The sequence below is a fragment of the Cupressus sempervirens genome, chromosome 4 (assembly GCF_028749045.1).
Source record: "Cupressus sempervirens isolate cs-2001-9-10 chromosome 4, ASM2874904v1, whole genome shotgun sequence".
In the NCBI taxonomy this organism is placed as follows: domain Eukaryota; kingdom Viridiplantae; phylum Streptophyta; class Pinopsida; order Cupressales; family Cupressaceae; genus Cupressus; species Cupressus sempervirens.
The window spans coordinates 319,200,890-319,221,585 of record NC_143121.1 but is presented as its reverse complement, the minus strand read 5'-3'; the positions used below and the strand labels follow the sequence as shown (position 1 = coordinate 319,221,585).

The window sequence follows — 20,696 nt, the reverse complement described above, 5'->3', positions numbered from 1 at the left end:
GACTCTTATGTGTGCTAATCTAGACTTTGCAAGCACTCATGTTTAAGAGACAATGTTCAATTCCAACTTGAAGCGCCAACAAAAGTAAATTGATCGAAGAATGCAAAAAATAAGAAGAGTTAGGGTCAACAAAGGAAAACTCGCGCGCCCGGAGGCCCTCCACGTCAAGTATCGATTAATTTTCTTTAAGGCATTCAAGATTGAGTGTGAGTTTGTTTTAAGCCCAAAACAAAAGTGCGTGAGATTCGATTTCAAGCGCGCGCCCGGAGGCTCTCCACGTCAGTTGTTGTTCAATTTTAGTGCCCAAACTTGAAGTGTGATCGATTTAATCTAGAGTTTTGGCCATTTAATAATTCTGATAAAGTTAAAGCAAACGTTCCAAGACCAAGTGAGTGAGTTAGATTGTGGAACATTTAACACCTTTTTCAAGTAGACCCATCCCCATAAATGGTGCTGAGATTGCAACCAATGGTTAATATTTGATGGGTGATTAGAAAAGAGGTGAGTCCAAGGAACTACTCAAATTGATTTTTTTAAATTTGTATTTTAACTTAACAAAGTTTCTTAAATGTCCAAAAATCAAACTTTACCTAGATTGCATGTGGAAAAGAGATTTGTTTTGTTCAATTTTAGAAGCTCCAAATGAAGTGTTTGATATTGCAATGGTTAATTGATCCTTGGCATTCAAGATTGAATTTTTTGTTTTAAGCATGCATTCCAAGGAAAGTTGATTTTAATCCATGACATTCAAGAGTGTGTTTTGAGCAACATTCATTCAATGGAAAATGTGTTTAACCATTCAAGTTCATTTTTTTAGCAACATGCATTCAAAGACAAATGGTTAAACATTCAAGTTCATTTTTTGGCAACATGAAAACCTGCAAGAAACATGGTTAGTGGTTCCATATGTGCTCCAACCTGCAATGAGACAAAAAAAAGCAATTTAGTTAGTTAGCCAAAATCTTCAAAAATGAGAGCTTAACTATGGGAAAAAATATTTTAACTTTTTTTGCTATTTTTTCTACGCAAATAAAGATACGCTAGTATTCGAAGATGACAGAACAGATTTTGCGGCACAAAAAACAAGTGACAAGCAGAGACGCCAATTTGCGCAGATGTGGATTTTCGCAGACATCGATTTGGATTGGCGGTGGCAGAGACGTCGATTTGCGCAGACGCAGATTTTTGCAGACGTCGATTTGCGCAGACATGGATTTTTGTAGACGTCAATTTGCGTAGACGCAGATTTTTGCAGACGTCGATTTGCGCAGACGCGGATTTTCGCAGACAGAATAGGTTGCAGACCAAAACTGCGCCAAAAAAGTTGAAAAACGCAATTTTTTTTTTTTTTTTAGATGGTATTTCTTCTTCCTAAGTGCGTTCTTTAACCTGCAAAAACAAGCAAAACACCCTCACAACACACTCAAACAACAACAAACATTAGATGGTTAGAAAAATGACATATAGATGAAAATAGATGATTAAATGACCCATAGTGGGGTCCCACCGGGCGTGCCAAAATGTAGAACAAGATTTTGTATGCAAAGAACATTAACAAATAAAGTAAACATTCACAAACCAAAAACTAAATTCACATATATGCTTAGACAAAGAAAGCAAACAAGAAGTGCAAACCTCACAAGAGAAAACACTCCATTCTTTCTTGATTCTGTAGATGTGTCCTTTTGCTGTGGATGTATGCTCAAGATGCTCAAAAGTTGCTTCAATGGAGATGGGTAATGGAAAATTGGTAGCTTTGTGAGCTCTCAATTTGGCATTATAAGGGTAATATTGATGGCTTTGGTTCTCAAAATAGCATGGTAACTTTAGCTCAAAGATTGTTGATGAAATGGCTTGGGATGGGATTCAATTTATAGGCTAAGGGGTAGAGAGATGGAGGGCTTAGATGCAAGGATGGATGAAGGCTTAAGGAGGGCTAAGATGCACTCAAAGGGGAGCACATGGATTGTGCTTGTTTAGCACCAATGGGAAGGTGACACTTGTCACAAGGAGGATGAGTGTGAGAGGGTAGGATAAAGGGTTGGTTAAAGGCATGATGAGTGGGGTTGAGTATGTAAGAGGGATGTAAGAAGAATGAGTGTGGAAGAGGGAAGAGTGTGGAAGATGGGTGTAAGAGTCATGAGTGGGCTTGTAAGAGTCTTTTATGTTTTGTAAGAGCACTCATGACTTAGTGGTTGGGCTTTTTGAGGGGAGACTTTGGTTTGGATTAGGAAAGTCTTAAACTTGTTTAAGGAATGTGACAACATTAGGGGGTGGATTAGGCTTGGGTTTAGGATTAGATTAGGGATGTTAGAGATGTGCAAGTGGATGGCATTAATGAGGGTGGGTGAGTTAGTGGCTAAGCTTGGTTAGTATGGGTGGATGGGGTGGATTAGGCTAAATGGAGGATTAGAGATAGGTTAGGGGTTTTTGAATTTGAGGATTTCATTTATCAAATAGATTTATTTAATAAATGGGGATTTTTGGAATTAGATAGGAGAAAAGGATTTAATTGATAAATAATAGATTATTTGATTTATCAATTAGGACTATAGATGATTAATTAAATTAATCAACTAGGGATGGCAAAGGATTAATTAAATAAGAATTTAATTAATGATGCCTTTAGAGATTAGATTACCAAAGCAGTGTAATCAAATTTAGGTGTCTACAGCAGGTACACTGCGGTACCGCCAGTTTACTATGGCAATTTCCACCGGCGGGGGTGGGAAAACACGTCCCCCCCGCCCAAAGTTTATAATTATATTTGCGCTTCATTAAAACGCATTCCCCCATAGCGATGCGTCATTCGCTCGCTATAAACGATATTCAAATTTTTAATAAAATATATATATGTATATATACATATGTATATATATATACATATGTATATATATATATATATGTATATATATATATATATACATATATATATATATATATAAGTATTTATGTATATATATGTGTGTGTGTGTGTGTGTGTGTGTGTGTGTATATATATATGTATGTATGTATGTATGTATTCAGATTTGGAAATATATATAAATTTCAATTCTCAGAATTTTTCTATAAGTTTCTAAATCACAAATTTATGCAAATATTAATCTAATGGATTTGGCCATGAATTTAAAACCCTAGTCCCGCTTTTCCTTTTTACATCTATGCATATAGAATTCTCAAACAAAATAACTACTCAAATTGAGAATGCATACAATAGAAATATGAAATTCCTCAAAAGACATATGGAAGACACGAAGAAGACAGGGATAGCAAGATGCGGAAATAGCATAAGTAAAATCACAAGAATCTACCTTGATTCTGATGCTAATTCACTCTTCCTCAAAAAACCCATAGAGCAAGCTCCCTTCTTCAAAATTCTCGAGTCCTCCAATGCTCCAATTGTTCTTCCCGCTATCCACGCTATATCTAAGCTTCTAAGGATGCCTGAATATAAAGAGCTCTTAGGAAACCTCTAGAATGCTTCTAGAAACAGCTAGAAGGTGTCACCAACTAAGCATGGGTCTTTTCCAACCTTTTTGATGAGTCATAGGGTTGTAGACACCATGTGCTTAATTGATGCACTAACCCCCGTGTTGTTGACATATGAGAAATAGAGAAATGCGTTAATTCCCATGCAAGCTTATAACTCCAATTTACTTTTTAAATAATTTCATTTAAATATTTATAACTCCCATTTTAATTTTATAACTTTTATTTTAATTTTTATAACTTTTATTTTAATTTTTATAACTTTTATTATTATTATTTGTTTATTCATTTATTAGTATTTTATAATTATTATTTATTTTAATTTCTAATTTTTTTAAATTTAATTCTTTTCTCTCAATTAATTCTCCTTTAATTAATTATAATCAAAATATCAAAGATCATGATATTTAATTTTCTCAAATAATTAATTTATTAATTAAATATATTTGTTGAGACTTAATTAATAGAAAATTCACCATAGACCTTCAAGATAAAATATGAAAACCCATCATAGGACAATTCATACAAAATCATTCTAAAGGATTAAAAATCACGAAATATGTCATCCGACACATTTAGTGGGTACTCAATTATGATACTTGTCCTAACTCACTAGGACAAATGGTTTTAGGGTTTGGGATTTGGACTTGAGAATTTATCTCCCCTCTCTTATCATTGAGATAGTATAATAGGGTACGCTCATCCTGGCAATTCAGGGAAGTCGATACCCGGTACCTGCAACCTGCAGAAAAATCATGCATGTACATACAATATATATATAGTGCTAAGCTAAACAGGCAATGGCAGGAAGTGGTGCATCGTGTAGATCCCGACTAAGCAGGTGACTACGACTCCCTTCCTTAACCACATCAGAAACACCATACAATAAGAAAACACGCACACCATACACATGCAAGTATGGGGTAAGTATCCATAATAAAACACATGAGATAATAAACCATCTAACTAATCATCAACAATAACTGAAAACAATATAATGATCATCATACATACATGAAATGTAAAGTCTAAATGATCTCGTCATATAACAACTGAATCCATATCATAATGTCTGATAGTGTCAAAACAATACCACTAATCCATTAACATAAAGCTAGTCTATCATAGTCTGATAATAATAGCAATAATATGTCCAGAAAAAATGTGAACGAGGGGAGGCACTACACTTTTCCAATATAGTACATTATAACATGCATGGATTATTCACTAATCTGGACACTACAAGCACGTATAAACATTAAAAGGACACGAACATTAAAAAATTGATAAATCAGATGGTAGTCTACCAACTCATAATAAACTACATATAGTTAAGGAGAAAAGTGTTAGATTTTTTATAGAAAAGGTTCTATCTAATCTTGTTGAATATCTTCATTTATTCTTGTTGGTCTAATACTACTAATACTTGGGGAAAGAAAGACATCTTTGATATGCAGGTTAGTAGAAAGATTATCTCAGGAGGTATAAGTAGTCGCGATAGCATCATAAGTCTGAATTTGGAAGACAAACTTAATAATGCAAACGAAATTATTACCGTCAATATTAGATCTAATAATTGGACACTGCAAGATCTCATTAATTAGGAATATACTATGGAATGCTCTTTATAAACTATGTATAATTTAAGATCTCAGTCCCGTGCAAGATTGAAGGATTCTTTACTTTGTTCTTTCCTACCAGTGCCCGTTTGAACGAAGAACATTGTAATTGTCTTTCTAACATCTAAATTTAATATAAAGGCTTTGGCTATTTATTGATCTATATATGTAATAATAATATATTATTATTTAAATCTCATCATATATTATAAATTTATAGAATTAATAATTATATGTAAATTTTATATATATATATATACTTTAACAAAATTAGATTATAATTCGTTACTATTAGCTGTGTATGAAAGTTCAGGTGAGAAAATTGAAATATCACCTAAAAATGGGCTCTTATAACACAAAATCAATTGAGCCAATCAAATTTGAGATATTTAAGTTTAATAATATAAAAAATCATAAATAAATTACAAAACTTTAGAAATATGTAAATTACCTAAAAATAATTATTTGTGATTAATGCATATTAATTGAGTTATGATAGTTTAAGTGAATGCAATAATACATTTGCCTACGACAAGTACAACAAAAAATAATATGATTTTACAAATTTCCATATAATAAATAATAATTATAATTTAAAACAATTGTAAATTTATGAAATAGTATATTTATGTATTATAGTAAAAAAATATATAAAATTAATTTAAAAATTTTTAATGAGCAATTAAATTGTATATTCTATAAACAATAAAAAATAAATAAAAAAACAAATCTTATACACAAAATTTTCTTATTAAAAATGTTTTTATTATTTTTCAATAATACATGTCATTAAAATATTTAAAAATTATTAATGTAAGCTAAAACTAATTGATAAAAATAATTAATCAAACGTGTCAAACCTGAACAAATATATTAGAAGCCACAAAAAAAACAATTAAATATTAATCAAAAGTATTATCCCTCAAATTTATTATTGATTTCTATTGCAAACTAATAAAAGACTCCATAACCCGTTAGGAGAGATTTCAAAATATCTGAAACTAAAATGCAACGGAGAAAAGAATTTACATATCTAACGTTTTGAAACTAAAATAGCCGTTGCAGGGAGCGGGTAAAGCAGATCAGCAAAAGATATATATAAATAAACAGTTTAGCGTCTTTCACTTAGAATTTATATCTAATTGATTTCCTTCTGGTACCAATATTTCTTTTTCTTTTTTTCCTTTACCCGATTTGATTTTTTTTAGTCTTGTGTGTGTGTGTTCCTCGGGATTTTTTCTTTGCCAGTATGTCTGTTCATGGTGTAGTCTACTTCCACAGCGTGCACGCTGGTCTTTTTGTTCATTTTTATTTTGGGTCTGTTTTCTTTTAAATTATGTGGCGGCAGAGGAAGAATTAGGGTTGATCCAGGGCAGAGAATAGTCCAAGGAGGAGGCAGAGACAAATGCAGAGTAAGACGAAGAGATAGATGAAGAGGCAGAGGAGAGGAAGAAACAGAGCCGAAAAAAGTTCAGGTTGTTCTTCTGGCACGAAATAATGGGTAGGAAAATCATGTTTAGAATATGCTCAATTGACAATTAAAAGAATTTGGTCAAGTTTTAAAATGTTGTGACTAATAACCAGGATTGTCTGTGCGTTTGTTAAGAGCTTAAAAAATGGCGATCTGATATGGGCTTGCATTTAATGTTTAAGATTGTTTTGATGCAGAGAAAATGGTACAAGAAGATGAAGAAATAGAGGAAGAAACAGAGAAGAGGAAGGAAGAGGGCCCAACAAGTTCATGTAATCATTCTTACAGGTTATCCTTAGGGCAAGAAATAATGACTAACAATTAAAACAATTTGGTCATGTTTTAAAGAACTGTTGTGACTGATAACTAAAGGAATTTATTGTTATCAGGATTGTCCGTGGCCTCAAATAATCGAAGTGGGTGTTCTTAGTGATTTTGGCAAGATCTCAAAAAAATGGAAATCTGGTATGGGCATGCATTGGATGTTTTAAATTGTTTTCATGAGTGTTGTTTTATGACTAGCTTACCTAGTTTATTATTACATTGTTAATTTGAATAAAAATGAATTAAAGTTAGATGTAGGCTCTCCTTCAACTGTAAGCTATATCCTCTTTTTAGAATATAGTAAACCGAGAGAATGGACTTATGAAGGATGGCTGTCCTTTAATTGCCATTACCTTCGCCTTGTGCAGAGAAAGTGAAGGAGGATGGAGGGCTTGTCATATTTCTTTCCTTGAGATATTTTTGACTAGATCATGAAGATGAGATAGGCCTTGTCTTTTTCACTATACCTAGCTAGAACTTGAGATATTTATTCGAGTTTGTCACAATTTACAATAGGGGCATATAGCCCAAGCCTTTTACTAGAAACTTGTTGCCATGATGTTCCAAATCTAGGCGTCGCTTTGCCTTTTTCTTTTACCTATAACAATGATGGGGGCAAATTTTGGGTGGCATTCACAAACTTCAAAAGATTACTTTCCAGAGCACTTGCTTCTTCCATTAGTTGCATTATTTGTGTGGAGAAGTTTCGTGGACGTTAAATAACTCAGCATTTGCTTGGGTGTTAAATAACTGTCATTTGCTCAAACTCTTGGCAACTGCTTCCATTTTTTAATCTATCAATTCATCCGGAAGCTCTCCTGAAATAGACCTGTTACTATTGTTGCTCTCCCCTGTTTTCTTCGAAGCAGTTGCTTGTTCTTATAACAGTATCACTGGTGGAGATGAATCTTGGTGGGCATTGCCAAAGTCTGCCATTTCTCAAACTCTTGGGATCTGCTTCCATTTTTAATCCCTCAATTGCATCATGAAGCTCCCTTGAAATAGTTATGTTACTAGTACTGCTTTCCCTTGTTACTTTAGAGCAATTCGGAATCAATTTATTATGGTAGTTATTTTAGAGCTATTAGTAGCAAAATTGACTCTAGAATCATGTGCATAATCACAATGATCATTAGAGGAGAGTAGAAAGGAGAAGAAAATGATGAGAGACGGAACAATACCCACTCTCACCAGAGATTTAATTGACCTGCTGCACCTTCTTTAATTTATCCATTGGCATGCCCATGATAATTCTCTAACAAAAATCTCTCTTTTCTATAAAATGTTGAATGAATTTTTCACCATACTTGACCAGCGTGTACTTGTGACGTTTTTGTGGTTCGTGACCATTTACAATAGGGGCATGTATGTCCCAAGCCTTTGACTCAGAGATGGGTAAGTTTGCAGGGCTAGTTTTGGCAAGAAACTTGTTGCCACTGGTCTACTTGACACAATGTTCCAGATCTTGGCTCTTGGTTCAACAATACTTCTCTTCATCTTTAAATTTTCCACTATAGACGGAGTAGGTTTTCCTCTTTTCGACCGCCTTCTGAGTGAGGCTTCACTTGTAGCTTACAAGTCATCAAAATGTCTGATTCCGTGAGATTGATTTGCAAGATCCAGTCAGCCAAACTTTCATGGTAGACTGAACACCTTTGGTGAGTGTTCGACAAATGTGTTCACGAGATGGCTCCTTTGGTGAATTGATGAAGAGATGACACATGATTGTTACACACAAAGTTCTATATTCGGCGAGATACTGTTGTAAGGAAAACTGATGTAGTGAGGTTCCTTCTTCTCGGGCTTGGACGGCCAGATTAACATAGATCATCCACGCTATCAAATCAACAAAGTTTGAGAGTGCATTTCAGTCTCACAGTAGAAGGAACCCAGTGAACTAGAAGATGAGCTCTTCCATGCTAGCAAAATCAACAAAGCTTGAAAGTGTTGTCTATGCTGAACAACTCCTTCAACTTGTTCTACAGCTTAATTGGTCTATCCATAATAGTAATGAACTCTGTCTTGTGACACTACATTTTACCCTGTTTTAAAACTCAAGTGCGTCTTCTAAGGTGTGTCATCCTTGTTTATATATGCTTATAATAACCCTTGATCCTTGAGATGAATGTCTTATTTATGCTTAATTTTGTCGATCTCACTTACTCATGAGGTGAGCTTTGTCACGCAGGAGATGCTCTTGAATAGGTTAAATATCTCAAAGAATATGTAGTAGAAAAAACAAGAAGCTGCAGGAGAAGACGGATATATTTGAGAAAATTCTACATCACAATAGGTGTAGAAAAATCTGATGAAGTTCTAGTCTCTCTGGTGGCACATGTAAACCATATAGAAGACATATTTCTAATTGCTTGATATAAGGGTATGCAACAATCCCGTCTTTTTCATAGATGGGATTAGACATATTATACCAATTAAATTAATCTGCTTTTCAATCTGAAATTTTTGATATGAAAATGTTCAAAATTATCTTCAATCTTATATTTGATGTCTTTAATCTTAACTATTAATTAAGGGATTATATGAACTTGGTCTTATCCAATGAAGTATATCAAATTCCACTAACGTAGGTTCCATACCCATAGTTATTAATCTTTAGTTTTACCACTTTATCATACCTTGCCTCTATATCCTATTGTGTAAAGTTAGAGGCTTCATAGTTTGCAATCAAACATAGTTTACTCTCTCCTCGTGGTGATATATTTGATCTCCTTAATCTTAACAATTAACCAAGGGATATTATGAACTTTATCCCATCCAATAATAAAGGATATCAAATTCCATCTGGTGTTGGTTTCATACCCATAGTTATTAATCATTAGTTTTACCACTTACCCATACCCTGCCTCTATATCCTATTGTGGAAAGTTAGAGACTTCATAGTTTGCAATCAAAGACAATTTACTCTCTCCTTGTGGTGATATATTTGATCTCTTTAATGTTAACTATTAATTAAGGGATTCTATGAACTTGGTCCCATCCAATAAAGGATATCAAATTCCATTTGGCATTGGTTTTGTACCCATAGTTATTAATCATTAGTTTTACCACTTACTCATACCCTGCCTCTATATCCTATTGTGGAAAGTTAGGGGCTTCATAATTTGCAATCAAAGATAGTTTACTCTCTCCTCATCGTGATATATTTGATCTCTTTAATCTAAACTATTAATTAAGGGATACTATGAACTTGGTCCCATGCAATAAAGGATAGCATATTCCTTATGGTGTTGGTTCCATACCCATAGTTATTAATCATTAGTTTTACCAGTTACCCATATGCATATGGGTCATATCACATAATGCATTCAAAGTTACTCTTTTGAGCATGCATCCCTTTACAAGGACTAGCTCTTTCACATCACAAGAACACAAGTTGACTAGCTTGTCATACATCACATACACAGTGAGTAACTCCAACATATATTACTAGGCAATGGTGGATAACTAATAGATGATTCACTAGACAATAGTTATTGGCTCTTGCAACATAATGAAAAGGATAATGACTAACTTATATACAATGGCTAACTATCCCTTGTTTATGGTGCATCCCCAGAGACAAATAATATCAATGCATTGTATCTAACAAAACTTTTGCTAATCTTAATTTTCAACCATAAATCCAATACTCAACATTTGAGTTACTGATAGTGTTCATTCCATTAGTTTTACCAATATACTATAACTTGTAAATTGAAAAGTAAATAATAGTAAAGGATAACATGATTCACACACCCATAACACAAAGATTTCTAGTCTCGCAAAAACCTTGGTCAAAGGGGAAAACTGCAGTAGGGATGGTACCCACAACTCTTCATTGCAGTTAAAAGAGATTGTTGGGTAAGGTTACAATTTGTCACCTAATGAGTGACTCACTTGGTTAGGAGCGATTGATACATTGTGAGGTGTATCTATTGTCTTTTTCAGACTACTTTGTTAAGAGAACTAATCCCATATTTGTGGTGTTCACCTTGTTAAAGAATTTCACAAAGGTCATACATAGAACTTAACAATACGATTAGAGACTACCCAGTTAAGGGATTTACAATCACTTGCAGAAACTATTAGGTATTCATACAAGATAGAAAGCTGACTTGTATCTACTTCCCAAAGTTTATTGGATCCTTTTTGCTCTATTTTTGACCTCAATCCTCCTTTCTTCTATCTTCTCAGATCATCTTTACACTAGCTTGATAATTCTTTTCTCCCTTCTCTCTCTCAATAATCTTGATCTTAACCTTTTTATGATTTCCTTAATTTTTTATTACTACTCCTAAAATCCTTATCAGATCTTAGATCACATTCTTTAATCTTGATCATTCCTTAAATTTTTCCTTATTAGTTGGTTCATGTGCTCCTTTAAATCAATGGTTGTCAGCTTTTGATAGCTCCCTCTTTAATCCGATAAACACCTAGTATGTTGATAACCTCTTCCTTTCGTCAATAGGGATATACTATATGCCAATAGTATAAAACTGTATACTTGTTAGCTCCTCCTTTACACAATTTGACATCAATGACAATAAATCACATCATCATATGCCAACACAGTCCTTACCAAAGATCATTTGAGTGTTCCTTAAGATTAAAGAAGAATCAAGATGGTAAGGAGATGATACTTTTCAAGAAAGCTAACTATTTAATTTTGTCCAAAATAGATCAAGAACTTCATGAGAAAGGAAATTACTTATCTTTGATAGAAAGGATTGATAAGGATAAGCACCAACCCATTCTCATGTCATATAATGTATGTTCCAAAAAAGAACGAGCATGTAAATCAGATAGCTAAGAAATGCTTAGTTGTTAGCTACAAGCTTTTTAATGCTCCCCTAGAAAGTAATCAACATCCATTGCCAAGAAAAGATCATATATGGTAGAGAATCCAAGGATGTAATGTATTCAACAAATTTGATCTAACAAACAAATTTTAGAAGGTTCTTTTAAATAAGAAGATTAGGAAAAAATAACCTTCTTAGTTCCACAAGGCCTCTATGAGCAAAATATTCTACCATTCGATGTATAGATAACACCATCCATATTTCAAGGTATCAAGGATTTTTTTTTGCTCCTTATGCTAAATTTATTCAAACCCATATTGATGACATCTTTTCATTTTTAGTGAAGACCATAAATCTTATCTAGAGCATTTTAAGACGATTTTGTCAATATGTTAGAGTAGTCGTATTTGTCTGAATCCTTCCAAAGTAAGCTGGTGTACAAAAAGTTTGATCTTTATAGGCATCAAGATAAAACCCAATGGGAAAATCTATCCACAAAGTTGAGGTCAAAGATAATAAATCATTGCAGGATATTTTAAGAACATATCTGAAGCAAGAAAAACTCCTATAGAAGAATGAACCTCCTTGGTTTTAAGTACATTACAAAGACATTCAACAAATAAAACAACAATGTTAGAATCTTCCTCAAATTCAAATTCTAGGAAATGGATTTAAATATGTTTAAAATAAATTTGTTTATATTTCTTCTACTAGTTTAAGCAATAGTCTTAGTGTTTGGTTGCAATTTGAATCAAGGAACACGACTGGTATTTGTATACATAGTGACTGGTTTTGTAGGAACACTCAACATTAGAAGGTTGAAATCCCTTAAAATGTAAGGGCACTCCCACCTCTGTGTTAAATGTGGTCTGGTGGGAGATGCCAATGATGCATTGTGTATATTATATGTGAGGAGTGCATGGATAGTGATACAGGTGTAATATAGAATGTCTTTTAGAAAACCTTGGATATGATATATCTGGAAACAAAGATGTTAATATAAACCCTTCAGCATCAGAAACATAAAAGAATGCAAACCAACAAAACAGCTGCAGTCTCTCCATTGCCATCGTTTTGGGTTATTATTTCTTTACAAGATTAAAAGTAGTCAGAACTAACCTGTCCTAAACTTTTTCCTTGAGCAGTTCCATACTTTCTGATAACTTTTTTGTCCAACTCATCCTTTTGTTTAACATAGTAATATTCACAACAAACTTCTATGAAACATAACCAACCCATGCGAACTCCTAAGAACATGTAAACTAGTTAACTAGGTATCATCATTATCTAAGAGAAACAAGTTATGTCTTCTAAATCCATAGGACAGAGGCAAGAAGAGTTCAGAATCTGAATTTATCAAATCAAGAACTACCCACAAGAAAAATTATTAGTAACTATTGTTTCTAACAATCCAGAACATGTCCATGCATAAGAGTGTTGAAGAAGAGGAAGGATTTTCAGACAAAATCATTTCTACACAATGTTGTTCCTTCCATTAGAAATTTTTGGTGAATATTGAGACTTAGTATTGTCAAAAATATTTCTTGCAAGCTTTCTTGGGCTGCATGATGATATTTAATCTTTGTGAAACTCGATCTCCATGCTATGGCTAGTCCAAATGATTGTCTAGACTTGATAAGAAAACTGTATAAACTAGTATAAAGTCTTACACAACCAACTTTGGGCTCCTTACAATATCTTCCAGATAGGCCCCTCATAATTCTCCCCAAGAGTATTTTATCATCAAGGAAGTAACATAATATAAAATGATTATTTAAGTCAAAAGATTCTTCCCTACACAAATATTGTAAGACTACAGTATGCAACCACAAAAAATTAGTGACAAGTTGAACAACTTAGTATAAATGCCTAGAAACAAATAAACCACATGAAAATTGAACACTATCTTAAACCATATGGAAGATTCCCAATGCTTAGTAATCCTACATTGGTATTATGTTACATTGCTCAGATCATCATCATAACTTAATTTGATGTGAAATTGTTCTAGAAATATTATTGGCAACATAACCAACACCCTAGACTATGAACATGGGGCAATATTTATTGAATCCCTTGGGTTGAGTTAGGTTCCTTAGAGGACTATAGATGGGCTCTACATCAACATGGCCACTTATTGCCATTAGGATAATGGAAGTTTTGTCCAGGTCAATGATGCTAGGTGGAAATTTATGATGGCAAGGCAATTAATAGTGCACCAGTTTTGGGTCCTTGGTCATGGAAGTTTGGGCACCTAAATAGTGAAAATTTTGGGCGATATTATTGAGCCTGTGATTGAGCTACTTGCAGTTTGTTAAGACTAACTCTACAAATGCGAGTTGCAAACCCACTATTGTTTGTGATTCCTCAATAACGTGAGGCCTGGTCTTGGGCAGCGTCACTCTTCTTAGTGTCTGTAGTGGGAGTTGATGAAGTTGAAGAAAGCAATTGAGGAGTTGCAGCCTATTAATAGGTTTTTGAAATTGTATTTGGCAATTAGTAGTTCACTACTATGCTAAGGAGTGATCACGTTCAGCTTAGTTTGTTAATGACTGAAATCTACATTATCTCTTTCATCCGATTTAGTATATTAGAATTTGTAAATCAAACTTAACTTGTGAGCGAGCATATTGGTAGCATTTGTGGTCCAGCATTTAGGCCCAGTATTTACATTTGAATATATTTAATTTGCAAAATCATACATGCCTAAAAACAAAAAAAAGAAACATGCATTGCAACAATATTTTTAGTTAAACAAAGTTTGCTTGCTAAGTGTTTGGCAAAATGTCAAGCAAGTGATTTTAACTTTAAAATTGGACTTGTTGAGTTATAATCTGGTCAGGGTATTTACAATGGTATTCCTACTTGCCTATAGGGATTGGGCTCCGAACCAGTGGATAGCTTGAAATGTCCCTTTACTAATTTTGTATGATATTTCCAACCTCTAATCAGATCTTTAAGATCAAACAACCAATATTTCAAAGATCCACCAATTTCTCAATAAACCCCAGATCGGGTATGCCAGAAATAGTGCCAAAAGCTTCACAGCTTCACCTATTATTAATAAATCTGAAAGTGGACTTTTTATAAAAATTTGAGAAGCATAACAGCCTATAAAATGACATTTCCATATCTGTATAACATGCACACAATAGCTCCCGAAAATAGCACAAAATAGCCCTGAATCACCACAAAACTTAATAATCTATCACAGAAGTATAATCATATCCAAATACATATATTCAGCTCTATTTTAATATTTTAAAGTCTGATATACAGCAGCAACCCAAACTGATATGAAATACTCAACTGGAAACACCAAACTCTTACAAAATATACACTCGAAAACCCACAAATCTACACTGTTCAGCACAAAGGCAAACTTTGCATGAGCATGCACATGGAATGGCTTCAAACTCCTGTCCTTAGCCTTCCTGGAAACCTGCAAACTCTCGTTCTTGGGTCTCCCTAGAAACCTGCAAACTCCCATTCTTGGGTCTCCTTCTCCACAGATTTGGCAGCCTCTGAAGAATAACAAAGAAATGAGCAAAAATCAAGTTCTGGAATGAGCCCAAAATGCCTCCAAACTCTTTAAAAGAGGGCATAACCCTAACTCACGTCCAAAAGGGGTTAATAAAACATATTTTAATAATAATTTTCATTTATTAGTCCATTAGCTTCCAAAGATTATCCCTTTTTTCCGAAACTTCACCTTTTTGGGCCTGCTTGCCTTAGAAAAGATTATTATTTTTAATTATTTGAAAAGGGGACATGACATAGCTGATAGTGGATAATGGAGTTGATTTGACATATAAAATCACCATTTTTCTCTAAGATAGGGAGCTTTTTCAAATTCTGGGTGTGAAAGATTTCAAACCTCTTTGTTTGATGGGTTGTGATGGGATTTGCAGTAGCAAATGGTTTCTAGAAGCTATTGTTGAAGATTTGCAAGTCTTCATGAAAGCTTGTGAGTGGGAGGAGCAGGTTTCACAATAAGAGGAAACCATTTTGAAGGAGATCTTTTGTAGCTCATTTTCTTGGATTCTGAATGCTATAATTAGGTTTTATATCATTGTCCAAAAGAACATTGTCTCGTACTACTCAGACTGCATATAGCTCAAGGGCAACATTTAACTAAAACCCTACAACTTTGACAGTGTTTGAATATATTAAGCAAAGAAGCAGTAACTCACCTTGTGACAAATGAGGCAAAAGGTCAAATGAATTGCCAAACTTTGTTCTACTATGTACTCTTTAAAAATGAAGGTCCTATGAAACAATAGAGGAATCGTGCCAATCTCCTACCTCAAATGTTTTTCGCATAATGCCAATTCATGAATGAGAGAGTGTAAAATTTGTACCCTTTCATATATATGGGATGGGTTGGGACAATAATTATTCATTTTTAATTTATTTTGTTATTTCTTCACAACTCTTCAATTATTTTTATTTTTTACTAGCCCACTTTAGTGTACGCCCAGCATTTCATAAAAGCTTTTTTAGATTAGGATTATTTTATTTATTTTTATCAATTTGTTTATTCGTTTGTTTATAACACCAAACATATCTTCTATTTTTTTTTATTAATTATTAATTATTAATTTTTTTATCGATTAATAATATAATTTTATTTATTTATTTGATAGATACCAAAGTTGATCTTATATCTTTTTACTTTAATTCTAAATTAATTAATTTTATTAATAATAATTTTAGAAACTTGTATATTTTTAAGAAAATTAAAATGACTTTAATTTTATTACTGAAATAATTAATCACTAGCAATTGCATCTAGGTGTATAATAGGTAGGTGGAATATATGTGGAAGGTAAATTAGGGAAAAGTTTTGGCATATTTTGCATACATTTGTTTTGTTCATGAGTTTTATTTATTGTCCAATTAGAGTTAGAAATCAATGTTGTGTTTTGTAACGAATTGTTTAATTGAGAAGTGATTGGCTTGTTTTATTGTCTAGTTAGAAATTGATGCTGTGCATTGTAACAAATTTCTTAATAGAGAAGTGATTAGCTCGTATTATTTTTCAAATGGAGAGAGAGTGTGTCAATTCTTAGGTGGTTTTAGATTTATTCTACCATATTTTTATCTTAATATACTTATATAGTAGTATTTAGTATGTATTTTTCGCTAATTTGCATTTATTGTTACTCATTTCATTAAATGTTTTTTCTTTTTGCATTTATTGTCACTCATACTTATTCTTAGCCTTGTCATAAATCATCATATTTTATTAGCTTTGCTTTCCATATTTAATTTATATCTTTATAAACTTTTGTGTAATAAATCATTATAGCACTATATTATTGAAAAGAATGAAAGTGTGTTCTTATAGCTCATAAATATCCTTTGTCTAATGACTAAGCTAAAATGCTTATGAAAAGTAGGAAAATTTATGATATCCCCATGTCTTCATTAATGTGCGTGATATATGGATGGAAATATATTTTTAAAATTTGTTAATAAGAAATATTAGGACAACTTATTGATTAGGAATGTGGCAGTAATTTTCTATATCAATTGTGAGCTACATTTGATTGTGAGGCATGGTTATAAATTTTAAGAATATAAAATTTCTTATTATAATGTGTCAATTTAATTTGGAGTTCATTTTGTCTAATGATCTATAAGGAAAAATCTAATCATTTGATGAAAGTTGTATAGTATTGAAAATGAATTATATTTTACCATATTCCATGTTAACAACTCTAATATATAATGACAATTGAATTGTTGTATATTGCCTATATATTGCGATGTGCAATTAATGACTCTAATATTCCAAAAAAAACAAATTTATTATTTGAAGTGGGTTCGTTCCCAAATATCTATAACAACATGGAATACATTTTTTAAAATTTAATGTTTTGATGCAAAGTAAGATAAATAGTAAATGTTAATTAATAACTAAATATATTAATTATTATTTAATTATAGAATTTATATTATAAATATTATTTCTTTTTATATTATTCAAAAAGTTATTAATTAAATATTGTTAAAAACATTACGTAATTAATATTTATGATATATATACTTAGTTACATTTTATTACATATTAATTTGATATTTTGTATTTTTTATGATGTTATTTATGTTTTCTATATATTTTGAGGAGTTTGAGTGTAGATTGGGGTGATTTTAAGTTTGTTTCGAGTTCAATAACATTTTAAAGGAATTCAAGAAAACTAATTGATAATGATGTATTGATAGAACAAAAAATCCATCAACAATAACCAATAAAACTTTAAAAGTTGTAAAGAATGTATTAAAATGATATTAAAAAATATCATTGATCATTCATTTAGTCATTTCTTTGGGTGACTCATTAGTAGTGAGAAATTGATTAGTCATTTATTTAATCATTTATTTACATACTTATCTTTGTTCAACCTTTTGATTTTACCTAGAGACCAAATTAGTCATTTGTTTAGTCACTTATACTCATAAATTGCAAAACATTACTAAAATTTGATCAATTTTAGTCCTGTGATCAAAACTTTTAGTCTTGTGACTAACAGTTTTAGTCATGTGTTCATTTATTTGCCAAAATTCTACTAGTGTTTGTCAAACCAAGATTTCAATAGAATGAAGATGGCAGTATGTGCATATTATAAATTGGTAATGTGGAATGGAAATGCCAAAGAGAAATGTATCTTATATTTATAATACAAAAATTGGTAAAACATGAGGATTTACCTTCAGTAGAAGACAAGATCCAAGATTCCAGTTTTTCAATAGAATGAAGATGGCAGTCTCGTAGTATCTTAAGTTGGTCTCTTTGAACCTTATATTTGTTAAATTGGTCTCTTTATATCTTTCACAATTTGTTAAATTAGTCTCTTTCACAATTTGGGATGATACTCGATGCTGACAATGTTGAATCAAATGAAATTTGATGCTGATGATTCTGAAAATTGGGGATTTAGCTACACTACCATCCATCTTTTGCATGTTGTTGAATGAAAGAATCTCATTCTGATGCATTTGGTTTGATTTTGAAAGATTGGTTATATAGCTACACTTACATTATTTGGTATTGAATCAAATGAAGTTGGTGTTGATGCACTGATACATTTGGTTTGATTATCAAATATTGAGTATTTACTTACATTTTGGTTGCAAATTGTTTGACAACTAGCTAAAATTACATATTAATTTAATTTAAAAAAAGAGTAGTGTATAGCCAAATTTTGATTGTAGATTGCTTCTTCATTAATTAGATAGTGGTGGGGCGTGGAAAGAATAAGGTCGGTCAGTAAAAAGTGGTATTTTGTTTTTTATTGTAGATTGATTCATTAATTAGATAGTGACGGGGTGTGGACTTTACTTTTATGGTTATAAGGGTGTAACAACTTAATTCCTTTCATAGAGCTTTGCAATTATTATTTTGATATGTAACAATGAATATTTAACATGACATTCAAGTTGACTAATTCATATTGAGATGGTATGTTAAGTGTTTCTTGTAGCTGTGTTGATACTATGAAGTATTTTGAGTTTAAGTTGAAGTTTTGTTAATCAATATTATAAGAAGCATAGAAATATTTTTTGGATACTTTCCCTATAATATTGTACAATAGTTATTTTGCTTGACGTTAAATATTTTGTGCTTCTAGTCTAGTTTTTGCATGTAATTAGTCCAAGATGATTATTTATGGATCAAAGGAACTATGGGTATTTTTGTTCATTTCTTGTAGTTTTTATGATGGTAACTACACATCATGCATTATTCATAGTCTTATAGATGCTTTTTATGAAAATTATATTTCTCGTTGCAGATTTCTAAATACATTATGGAGCGGGATATTTCTTTGGAAACATTTAGGAGGAATGGTGTTATGCAAATTTCGCATGCTAATAAGGTTGACTGAACGCAGACTAAATCAACTATATTAGTTGAATTTGTATAGTTTAATTTCTAGTTTGGCATACTTGAAACTCACATATTTTTTTCTACAGCCTGTAATTGCGCTTACATATAGAAAGAATGGAATGATTGTCAATTGTAAGTACTAAGATTTATAGAAGAATTTCTATCAGGTTAATTTTGAGCTTTTAATGCACTTTTAATTATGAACAAAGTACATTATGAATGTCAGTACTAAGAAACCTCTTGATTGCAAATAAACTTTCTAATTTTATTGCTTCTTCTCTATAGAAAGCTTATATTTGAGCCACTGAATGGCCACAATAGAGTTCTTAGTAGGACCTTGCATTTTCTATTCTATGTGCAGGAAAAGCATGGTTAAAAGATTCCTTATGGACTAGATGATATAAAGGGAGCTCAATACATCATAATTGTACTAATCTAGTTTTATTTTGATTCTTTGAGATTCATGTTGATGATCTCTTTGGTAAATAAGCCTCATGTTGTGTAGGTTGAAGGGGAAATAGATAAACTTTCCATGGAAGAAGTTAGGTATGAAAATTGCATTAGTGTACCCGATGGTGCTCCATCCAAGGTTTCATTAAAAGATTTACCACCTTTAGGAAAGGTTTGTGCTACCATGTAATCCCCTTGATTACTAAATATTGATAACATATAGTTATATGCATCTACTAATAGGTCACCATAGGAAGTGTTTTCATAATTAGTTCTAGCCAAGTTTGTTAAGATAATGACTTTTTCTTGAATAAATTTAATTAAAACTAGGTGTTATATACAATTTATTTGGTATTAAATTTAGAGTTTTTAACTAATTAGTATTTATAGTTCTTTATATTCATCCCTCAACATGGGCTTTAAGGTTGTCCTGCCATATCATAGTCATTATCTTATCAGAATATTTGGAAGAAATTTTCAAGGAAACAAATAAGGATGCAAAAATTGGGATATGTAGGACCATGATTAGTTTGCAGGCTATAAAAAAATGTGATTACATTTCTCTTGATTAGGATTTGAATAGATTTTGACACTATTTTCTTGTTCATTGGTCTGAGTTCTTCCTTTTGAAGCTGCCCTTAGACTAATTTCAT

At 32.1% G+C, this 20,696-nt stretch overlaps 1 long non-coding RNA gene across 2 annotated transcripts; it reads left to right on the top strand.

The window, feature by feature from the left end:
- Positions 1–6,228: 6,228 nt before the first annotated feature.
- Positions 6,229–19,897, top strand: LOC149561313 (uncharacterized). 2 transcript variants are annotated; one of them, XR_016363420.1, is made up of 4 exons: positions 6,229–6,609; positions 6,777–6,851; positions 6,969–7,044; positions 19,499–19,897. It is a non-coding gene; the product is annotated as an uncharacterized LOC149561313 (long non-coding RNA). The 2 variants fall into 2 exon arrangements; XR_016363419.1 differs by having other exon boundaries at positions 6,777–6,867.
- The last annotated feature ends 799 nt before the right edge of the window (positions 19,898–20,696 follow it).